General features: G+C 57.3%; 1 pseudogene; it reads right to left on the reverse strand.

The window, feature by feature from the left end:
* Nucleotides 1–1,622: 1,622 nt before the first annotated feature.
* LOC140600459 (small nuclear ribonucleoprotein G pseudogene) lies at nucleotides 1,623–2,074 on the reverse strand (annotated as a pseudogene).
* Between the last annotated feature and the right edge of the window lie 8,521 nt (nucleotides 2,075–10,595).

The following is a 10,595-nucleotide window of genomic DNA, read 5'->3' on the forward strand; positions in this document are numbered from 1 at the left end:
CATTGTATGTGTACATACGTCACCTCCTCTTTATCCACGTGTCTGCCGTTGGCCATGCGGGCTCCTTCCATAGTCTGGCTCTTGAGGACGTTGCTGCTGTGAACATTGGGGTGCAGGTGCCCCTTCGGGTCACTACATCTGTATCTTTGGGGTAAATCCCCAGCAGTGCAGCTGCTGGGTCGTAGGGCAGCTCTGTGTTCAACTTCTGGAGGCCCCTCCACACTGTTGTCCAGAGTGGCTGCGCCAGCTCGTGTTCCCACCAACAGTGTAAGAGGCTCCCCTTCTCCACATCCTCCCCAACATCTGTCGTTTCCTGACTTGTTCATTTTAGCCATTCTGACCGCTGTGAGGGGATCTCATGGTGGTTTTGATCTGTATTTCCCTGATGCTGAGTGATGCGGAGCATTTTCTCATGTGCTTGTTGGCCACGTCTATGTTGTCTTTGGAGAAATGCCTGTTCATGTCTTCTGCCCATGTCTTGACTGGATTACTTGTTCTTTGGGTGTAGAGTTTGGTAAGTTCTCTATAGGTCTTGGACACCAGCCCTTTATCTGATGTGTCGTTTGCAAATACCTTCTCCCATCCTGTCGGTTGTCTTTTGGTTTTGTTGACTGTTTCCCTTGCTGTGCAGACGCTTCTTATCTTGATGAAGTCCCAATAGTCCATTTTTGCCCTTGTTTCTCTCGCCTCTGGAGACGTGTCTAGCAAGAAGTTGCTGTGGCCGAGGTCACAGAGATTGTGGCTTGTGTTCTCCTCTAGGATTCTGATGGATTTCTGTCTCACATTTAGGTCTTTCATGCATGTTGAGTGTAGCTTTGTGTGTGGTGTGAGGAAGTGGCCCGGTTCCATTCTCCTGCACGAGGCCGTCCAGTGTTCCCAGCACCGTGTATTGAAGAGACTGTCCTTTTCCCAGTGGAGAGTCTTGCCTGCTTTGTTGGAGACTAGTTGACCACAGAGTTGAGGGCCCATTTCTGGGTTCTCTCTTCTGTTCCACTCATCTCTGTGTCTGTTTTTGTGCCAGAGGAATGTTGAAAAAGAAAACCACAGCTGGTGGCATCGCAGTTCTGGACCTGAGGCTGCGTTACAAAGCTGTGGTCACCCAGAGAGTAAGGGATCTTTCATCAGGGTTCCCCTAAGCATGATAAACCCAGACCCTTTTCCTACAACCTAAGCATTGCTGCAGTGAAGCCAGTATCACCCCAAATCAGATACTGGTGACAGGTCAGTTTTCCATGTCCTCTGTGTAATGACGTTGAAAGAAAGAAGCAAGCGGTATAGACGGAGAGTGAACTTCTAAAGGTAGAGGCGCTCGGTAAGTCAGCCTGGTCTGGTGGACCTGAGGCCCGGCAGAGGTCGATGCTCGAGTTCAGCCCAGCGGGGTGGTAAGCTCTGTCCTGGACCCCAGAATCTGGCCCCAGAAGTAACGGGCTTTGTTCAGGATGCGTTAAATAGCAAGTCCCGGGCTCCCCGGGGGGGACTGCGTCTCTGTGGCCCGTGGGCATGTTTTCTTTTGCCGATTTTTAGCTCCCCTTCTCCTTTCCCTTATTGATCGGGATAAACATTCTGTAGCTGGACCCCCGGGTGTGTTGGGAACGTTTTCTCCAGTTTGTTATATGACTTCATTTTATTTATTTATTTTTATTTTTATTTTATTTTATTTTATTTTTTTATAAAAGTTTATTTAACAAAAAAGTTCAATATGAAAATGCGGGTGACCTGATTTTTTTTTTTTTTGACTTTTATATTGTAGTAAAACAGGTACTATGGACAGGGGACATGTGGAAGCAGTTTTCTTCTTCTGATGAACACACCCATTGTTTATACTCGTTCTAAGGCTTCTAACACGATGATGCTATTTCCTCGTATTACCACCATTCCAATATTGTTCTGTTGCCCGCTAGTTGCCATCTCCACACATTCATCTATCACAAGATTCATGAATGGATCGAACCCTCGCAATATTCCTTGGACATGTCTGCCACCATTTAATTTCAATGATAATTTCTTGTCCATAAATTTTTTCAGCTCGGGAGGGTGAGCCTTGCTCATGGCGCCGACTCGGCGAGCTCGCAGAGCATATGACTTCATTTTAGTTAAGGGTTTCTTTTTTTCCCATGAAGAGATTTTTAAAGGTCTTAAATATTTTATTTACTTATTTATTTATTTGAGGGAGGGAGAGAGAGAGAGACAGAGACAGAGAGAGACAGAGAGACAGAGAGACAGAGACAGAGAGACAGAGAGACAGAGAGAGACAGAGAGACAGAGAGACAGAGACAGAGACAGAGAGACAGAGAGACAGAGACAGAGACAGAGAGAGAGACAGAGAGAGAGAGAGAGACAGAGAGACAGAGAGACAGAGAGAGACAGAGACAGAGAGATAGAGAGACAGAGACAGAGACAGAGAGAGACAGAGAGACAGAGAGACAGAGAGAGACAGAGACAGAGAGAGAGACAGAGAGAGACAGCATGAGTGGGTGAGGGACAGAGGGGGAGGGAGAAGGAGAGGAAGAGAACCTCGAACCCGGTGTGGGCTTGGTTCGGTGACTCTGAGACCATGACCTGAGCTGAAATCTGGACTCAGACACTTAACCCGCTGAGCCACCCAGGCGTGTTTAAATATTTTAGATGTTACTCATGTTTATCAGTCTTTTTTTCTTTTACGGCTTTTGCTTTTAGTATCATGTTAATCAAGCTTTGCCTTTCCCCAAGATAAAGTATATTTACTTTCTATTTCATAAATTCGTTTTATACATCTAAGTGTTTGTCTGAGATTTATGTCAACATATGGTATAAAGTATGGGTATACTCTTCCCTCTGCCCTCAAAGGCTTTTTTTTTTTTTTTTTAAGATTTTATCTATTTATTCATGAGAGACACAGAGAGAGAGGCAGAGACACAGGCAGAGGGAGAAGCAGGCTCCCTGCAGGGAGCCCAATGGGGGACTCAATCCCGGGACCCCGGGGTCACGCCCTGGGCCGAAGGCAGGTGCTCAACTGCTGAGGGGAGGGGCGTCACTGGGCCAGGCCGTGCGCGTTGCTGGCGGCCGGGGACTTGGTGCGCAGGGTGAAGCAGCTGCCCCCAAGACCTGGGCTCCCCCCTCGGCCTCCCCTTGTTCTCCAGCCCCAGCTGCCAGGGCACCGGTGAGCAGCCGCGGCCTTGCTGAGCACTCGCCCCTGCCGTCGGCCCGGCCTCTCAGCAGCCAGACTCCGGAGTCCCAGGCCCGCCCCCCGGCCCTGCCTGCAGAGCTGCACCCGCGGGGTCCACAGCACGGCGGGGACAGGGGACAGCCCAGCGTTCCCTCCCGGGAAGGGCCTCGCATCCGCTGAGCACCTGCGGTGAGTGGGGCGCCTGTCACGTGCTTTGCAGCGACCGCGAGACGCCGGCGGTGACCCACAGGGAGCACGAACCAGAACTTGCATCTCTATTTATTTTCTGATCTAAAGAGGTTAAGGAGGAGACGACGAACACCTGCACTAGAGGGACACTAGCGCCCGTGTGTCTGGCGCGGGCACCCCGAGGTGGGCCGGGGTGGCCGGCACCCAGGAGGCCGACAGCGCGTCTTGGGGCTCTGTGTGCCTGATCTTCAGCCCTGAGGGCCTGGGAGGCCGTGGCGGGCAGCAGAGGTGCGGGCTGGGGTTCCACGGTGGCCCAGGTGGCCTCCGCCCCACATCCTGAGCTCGGCCGCCTTGTCAGGCCACGGGCGCAGGGAGAGGGGAGCAGAGGGAAACCATCGGCCGCCAGCGCGGCTGCGGCCGAGGGGGTCCCCGCAGGTGACCGAGCCCCCGGGGCGTGTCCCCAGCAGCCACCCCCAGCCCCCCACCCCTGGCGGCCACCTGCCCTGCGAGGTGCTTCCAGAAAAGACTTCTTGGTCAAGACACCACCACGAGCTGCTCCGGCCCCGGGCCTCCAGGTCAGAGCTCCGGGTCCCGCAATGAGCAGCCTGTTCCCGCTCTTGGCTCCACGTGTCCCGGGACCCCGACAGCCGCAAGCACCGCGAGCAAGCAGAGGAGCCTGCTCTGTGGCTGGAAGTGGGGGACATGGGGGACCGGGTGGGGGACCAGGGGGTATCTGGGGGGGACCATCCATGCTTCCCCATCATCGGGCTTCTGCACGGCCCACGGGCCCCAGTGGCCGGGCCCCGATGGGCACCCTGGGCCAGTGATGCCACCACTGAGCAGCGGAATGAGTTGATCGACGGCCGAGAGCCCGTCACGGTGCCGCCGCTCCGACTGCAGTGAGCCTCCCTGTGCCTCCTCTTCCCTGTGACCCACAGGGACTGGGCAGCCTGGTGGCCCTCGTTGGCGGAGGCGGCCACACGGCTCCCTCGCCTCGGCTCAGGCCTCTGTGTGGACCGGCCTTGCCTCGTCGGAGCCGCGCGTGCTGTGCCTGTGTCCCCGTGTCACCGGCCTCTCGACCCTGAATCTGTGCCCGTCGGATACTCCTCGGGGCCGTGGCACTGACTCAAGGCTAAGGCAGCGCAGCCCCTGCCATGTGCCGTGACGCTGAGCAGCGCTCCCCGCTGATGTGACGCCGTCCAACGGCCTGGAAATGAGCCAACAAGGGAAGTTCCCCGAGAGCCGGGCCTCTTCCTTCTCGGCCTCCGGGTCAGCGCTCGCCCCCAGAGCGGTTCTCAAATGCCAGTGAGCGAGCGGGGCGGCCTGCGGACTCTGGGTCAGCACGTGGCCCGGGCATCTGCGTCTCTAACCCATTCCCTAACGAGGCCGATGTTGCTGGTGCAGGGATGTCACTTCGAGAATCACCGCTCTGTAGTTAGTGTCTTTGGTTTTCCGGCGTTTATCCCGGTGGCCCTGTGTGTACGTGAACACAGATCACTACAATGGACCCGTTTATGTAGGATTTTGAAATTCGGTGGTTTCCATCTCACAAAATATCCTAGACATCATCCCCACGCTACAGATTACGATTGCCCACAGTCAGCAGTGTGGCCCGCCGTGTCGGTGGCGCCCGGTGACGGCACCTGCTGCGGAGAGCCGGAGGGAGCACACAGAACTGTCCAGTCGTGTGGCTCCCCCGAAACCCGTACGACCCTGTGGGTCACTTGTGCTTCGATAAAAATCAGATTGAAAAAAGAGAGTCGGGAAACCAGCCACGGAACTGAACCAACGCGATGGGAGGAGCCAACGGGAGGAGGGTTGCGTAGGCCGAGGCCAAGCCCAGGGGCCGAGTGTCCCGAGGAGCGGCCCCCGAGCTCTCCTGCCGGGCCGGGCCATCTGCGCAGCCCCGGGAGGCTCCCGGAGGCCTCGGCTCCCTGCACGGCCGCCCGAGTCCACAGCCCGTGTGGACACGGTTCAGCGGTGGGTGATGCCCCTGCAGCCGGGCCTCCCACACGTCCAGCCGTGGAGCGTGATCCTCCGAGGACCTCTGCGTTCCTTCTGTTTTCTAAGCTAGAGGACTCCAGGAGACAGTGCTCCGCTCCGTCCAACTTCACTTCACGGGAGGCCTGGGGCTCGGCGTCTGCACCTGCACCTCCGACCCGGTGGCCCGCGGCCTGCAGCCTCCTTGCTCCTGCAGCTCCGGCCTCCGCCAGGGTCCAGGTGACAGCAGCTCCCCGCTGGGAGGGCCCCTGTCCCCACGGCCCCGAGCGACGGTTTCACCTTCAGGGAGGTTCCAGTGGTGGCGCATAACCCGTGTCAGCCCCCGTTCGCGTCCTCCGGCTCCGCATCCCCACACCCGCCTGCACCCCGACCTCGTGCCTGGGCTCCCAGCCTTCCCCGGGGAGTGGCCGCCGTCCCCCAAGGGGCGGACAATGCAGAAAGGGGAAGGCGCCGTCGAGGCCTCGGAGCCCGTGACTCCCTTCCTGGGAGCGGAACCCCGGCCGCGTGAGCCACCTGCACCCGTCGCCCCGCCCTCCGCCCGGGGGGAGCCCACCAGACCCTGCGATCTGTGGTCCACTTTCCCGCCTTTGCCATCCCTGGTTCGGTCTGAGCCCTTTCTTCCTTTCCTGAGTGAATGCATCCGTCCGCCAGCTTCCTCCACTCCCATCCCTGTCCCGCCCGTGTAATCATTCATTCATTCATTTGTTCATTCGTTCATATGATGTTCTGCGGGAACCGACCTCTGTGCCAGGCACGTCCCAGAAATGCCACAGGACTGTGAGTTATGAGGCCGTCAGCCGTCTTGGTTCCGAGGAGTTGGGGGACTGTCCGGGGAGGGGCTCCACGGCAGAGGAACTTGGGGTGGGGCTCGAAGTGCGAGCGGGGGACGCGGGACGTTCTGCGAGCCCGTCCCCGTCCTTTCTGGCTGCCGCAGTGTTATCGGGTCACGTCGGTGCCCAGCGACGCCGCTTCTGACTTCATGTAGGTCACTTGTAGTTGGGCCTTGAGTTCTCAGGAGCCCAGGCTACTGTGCAGGTGGCAGGTGGCCCGGCGCAGGTGGGCCGGCCTCTGCTGGGGGCAGTAACGGGGTCACAGCAGGTGCCATTTGCTTCCCTGATTTCCCCAAGGTCAAGGCTGCAGACTGCGGGGGGCGGAGGTCATTGCAGGGAATCGGCCTGGCCCGAGGGGGAGGACGAGGGTCGGGAGCTGGCACGCAGGTCACGGAGCTTCTCCTTCATTCTTCTCCTAGGCCCGGCGGTGCCCAGGCCAAGCAGGAACCGGGAGCGCAGCGGGAAGGCATCGAGGGCAGAGGTGAGGTGGGGATGCACGGGGCGGACGGGCCCTGTGTCTGCACGATCAACACGCAGGAAGAGCCTTCGTTCGTGAACAAGGGTCCCTCTCGAGTTCCTCCCGCTGCCCACGGACCTCCGGGTTGACCTCGCGTCTTTCTTAGGGGAAAGGAAACGAAAAAGAGTTCCCTGCGGAGCGGTGACCCACCTGCCGCCCAGCCCCCAGGCTGCACCGGATCGCGGACGGGGCGGCCTGAGCTCCCTCCAACGGGAGGCCCGGGGCAGCGCGGCGGGTCTTGTGGTTTCTCAGGGAGCTCACCAAGGACGCAGGGAGCGGAGAGGGGCCCCTGGGGCTGGGGGTGCCAGCGTCGGGGTGGGGGGTGAAGACGCAGGGAGACGTGGCCAGGAGCAAGGGCTCTGACGGACGGACGCTGCATCCGCTGTGGCCGAGAGCAGGCCAGTGAGACAAAAAAGCCACAGAACACGCAGACGAGCTTAAAGACGAAGCCGAGAGCCGGGTCCTGTGATACAGAAATGGAGAAAACAACCCAGGGGCGCCTGGGGGCTCAGCGGGTTAAGCGCCAGACTCTTGAGTTGGGTTCAGGGCATGACCCCAGGGTCCTGGGATGCAGCCCTGAGCCCTGCGGGGGTGGGGGGTGGGGGGTGGGGGGTGGGGGGTGGGGCTTGTCCTCCTTGGGCCTCCTTCCACTCCCCACCCCTGCGCACTCCCTCGTGTCTCTCTCCCAAATCAATACATCTTAAAAACATCCTTAGGAGCGATTTATTATTTATTTATTTATTTTCCGGAGCGTTTTAATGAAAAGTTTTTATTTTATTTTATTTATTTTTAAAGATTTTATTTATTCATGAGAGACACAGAGAGACCCAGGCAGAGGCAGAAGCAGGCTCCGTGCAGGGATCCAGAGGTGGGACTCGATCCCGGGTCTCCAGGATCACGCCCGGCTGCAGGCGGCGCTAAACCGCTGAGGCACCGGGGCTGCCCTACTCATTTATTTTATTCCCGGAAGTCTGTGCAAAAGTAGGTGAAGGGGAGTGAGGGGTGCAGGCTTCCGGGGCCAGTACCCTCATTCGCATAATGAGGAAACTGAGACCCAGGGGAAGTTAAGCAACCTGCCCGGAGTCGCCGCCGTGGGGTCGGGCTTCGTCGCCAGGGTCCCCGCCCGGGTAACAGCTTCTTGGCGATTAGCTGTAAAGACAATGTGGGCCGTTCGTTGCTTGTATCGCTTTATTTATCACTGTTTCATAATGAACTTAAAGGTTTAAGTTTAAAGGAGAAAAGGAAGACTTTTCTGAGCAAGACAGGAAACCCAGTGCACTGGCAGGGTGAGGGTTTGCAGAAGTTAAGCTGGGGCCTGTTTACCATACGAGAAGCTAGCCAAAAAAAAAAAAAAAATGCACGTAATTGATTTCGATGGCGCCCGTTCCCTGAGTGCGACACTTGGAAGGCGGCTTGTTCTCGGCTGGAGACTTTGCCCAAAAAGTACACAGTGAGCGGCAGCGAGGAGGCTCATCGTAGGAACAGCAGAGGAGAGACCAGAGGAAGAGCTGCTAAGGCCCTGCGGTCACCGCAGCCTGCAAACCCAGGAAAGCAAACTCAATTTGCTCCGGAAACTGGAAGAGAGAAGCCGAGGCTCACGGCAGAGTCAGGGGCTGCAGCTGACGGGCGGTGACGCTGGCCAGGGGTGAGGCCTGCGGTCGCCAGGTCTCCTGATTTTCCGTGGGACGGGCTTGGTGACTGTCCCGATGGAGGCCGCCCAGGATGCTTCTGGGCTTTCCTGCCCGGGGTCCCCCCGACGAGGACCCCAGAGCCGCCGGGGCCTCCAGCGGCTCCGCGAGCACATTCAGGCTGAAGGAGGAGACGTCATTCATGACACACGTGCTGGAGAAGGTGTGGGATCACGTTCTGGGATCTTTAAGGACCCCTTCTCTCCTTTTTCAAGATTTTATTTATTTGTTTGAGAGAGAGGACGGGAAGGGAGGGGCCGGGGGAGAGGGGGAGCCTCAAGCGCAGCCCCACCCGGTGCAAGCCCGGGGCGCCCCGTCCCACCGCCCCACGATCACGACCTGAGCTGAAACCAAGACTTGGGCGCCCACGGGACACGCCCGCCCCGGGGCCCCGAGGGTCCCTTCTGCCTGAGGCCGTCACGCTGAGGTACATTCTGACGTTGGCGGCAAAACGACAAAACCTTGAAAACCGCCTCTCCGGGCGCTCGGCATGCACCAGCCTGGCGCCGAGGTGCTGTCCGTGGGCCGTGACGCGGCTGGCTGAGGCCCGGGCCCGCGTGGGCGCACCTGAGGGCACCCGGATCTGCAGGCGGTGGGGTGCGGCCCGGGTCTAGGTGGTGCTTGGCGGTGGGTGGCCACATCCACGGCGCGGCCCTCGCTCATCCGCGGCCCCGCGTGGCTGTGCTGTTGCCTGGTCACCCCCGTGACGACCGTCCAAGGAACTGGCCGGCAGAGACGGAAGGCGCGAGGCGTGACACTGCGACACGTGAGACTTGAGCCGGACGTGGTGGGCGAGCAAGGAGCCGGCCGGGGACACGCGCAGCTGGAGCACGCTCGGCGGCAAGGTGAGCCGAGCGGGGACCTGGTGGTGACGGAGGGCGGCCGCGGCCAGAGGAAGCCGTGGTAAAAAGAATTCACGGTAAAGGAAGCTGCAGAGCGACTTTACGACCTCGGCAGCACAGGTGACAAAGTGGCAGAAGCGGGTCCCGGCTTGGAAGGCTCTGACGGCCGGCGGTGGCGGGAGGACGCCCAGGCCGCACCTCGGGCGCGGGAGGCCCAGCTGGTTCCAGGTGACCCAAGTCCCCGTGTTTCTGATGTTCCGAGCACAGTGCACTAAACGCCCCTTACAGTTTCCCATTTTATTTCACACTTATAATGGGTAGTAGGAGTTTTTAATATATTGACAGATTTTTGAGGTCACAGTCCTTCTCCCCATCGATTACTAAGCTTGCTTCGAATGGCCCTCGATGCGGCCCGACCCTGCCTGTGGCCGGACACACTGCCTGCCTTTTTTTTTTTTTTTTAAGATTTAATTTATTTATTCATGAGAGACACAGAGAGAAGCAGAGACCCAGGCAGAGGGAGAAGCAGGCTCCATGCGGGGAGCCCGACGGGGGACTCGATCCCGGGTCTCTAGGATCACGCCCTGGGCTGCAGGCGGCACTAAACCGCTGCACCACCCCGGGATCCCGCCGGTTTCCATTACTGATGGCCAAATACCCCTCTAATCGGACACGTACATTCCTTTTGACTCAGTCGTGTCTGTATGTGACTCCATCCTAGGGGAACGAGGGTACCAGTGTGTAGAGATTTATGTAGAATTTGTGTATAACATTGTTTTTGGAAGCAAAGAGCTGAGAACAAATGGAAGGTCTACCAGAAGCCAGATGGCTAACTAGTGTGGTAGATCCATGCAAAGCCTTGCTGTATGACCTCTAGGAGGAATGATTTAAAAGGAAGTCTATTGAATTGAGGAATGTTCATAGCGAATTGTCATGTGAAAACAGCAAATCGAATAGTTAAATTTATAGTGCAGTCCATTATTTGTGGAAAAGATCTCCGCATGTGTGTAAATGTTTGTATATTTCTACACGGGCACAGGAAAAAGGGGTAAAAAATGCCTAGAGGAATGAGGGGAGAAACATTTGAATGAGACAAGCCTGCTACAAGAAAAGAATCTGCCTTAAAAAAACAAAAAAATATAATTTATATATCAATAAAATATATACAAAATATATTTTAAAAAATAATAAATATATATATTTTAAAGATTGTAGTTATTTATTTTAGAGAAAAAGAGAGAGAGAGAGAGAGGGAGAGAGAGAACGAGCGAATCTCAAGCAGACTCCGTGCTGAGCCTGGAGGCCAGCCCGGGGCTCAGTCTCAGGACCCTGAGATCATGACCTGAGCTGAAATCCAACCGAGCCCCCCAGGAGCCCCAATCT

The sequence above is a fragment of the Canis lupus genome, chromosome 11 (assembly GCF_048164855.1).
Source record: "Canis lupus baileyi chromosome 11, mCanLup2.hap1, whole genome shotgun sequence".
Classification (NCBI taxonomy): domain Eukaryota; kingdom Metazoa; phylum Chordata; class Mammalia; order Carnivora; family Canidae; genus Canis; species Canis lupus.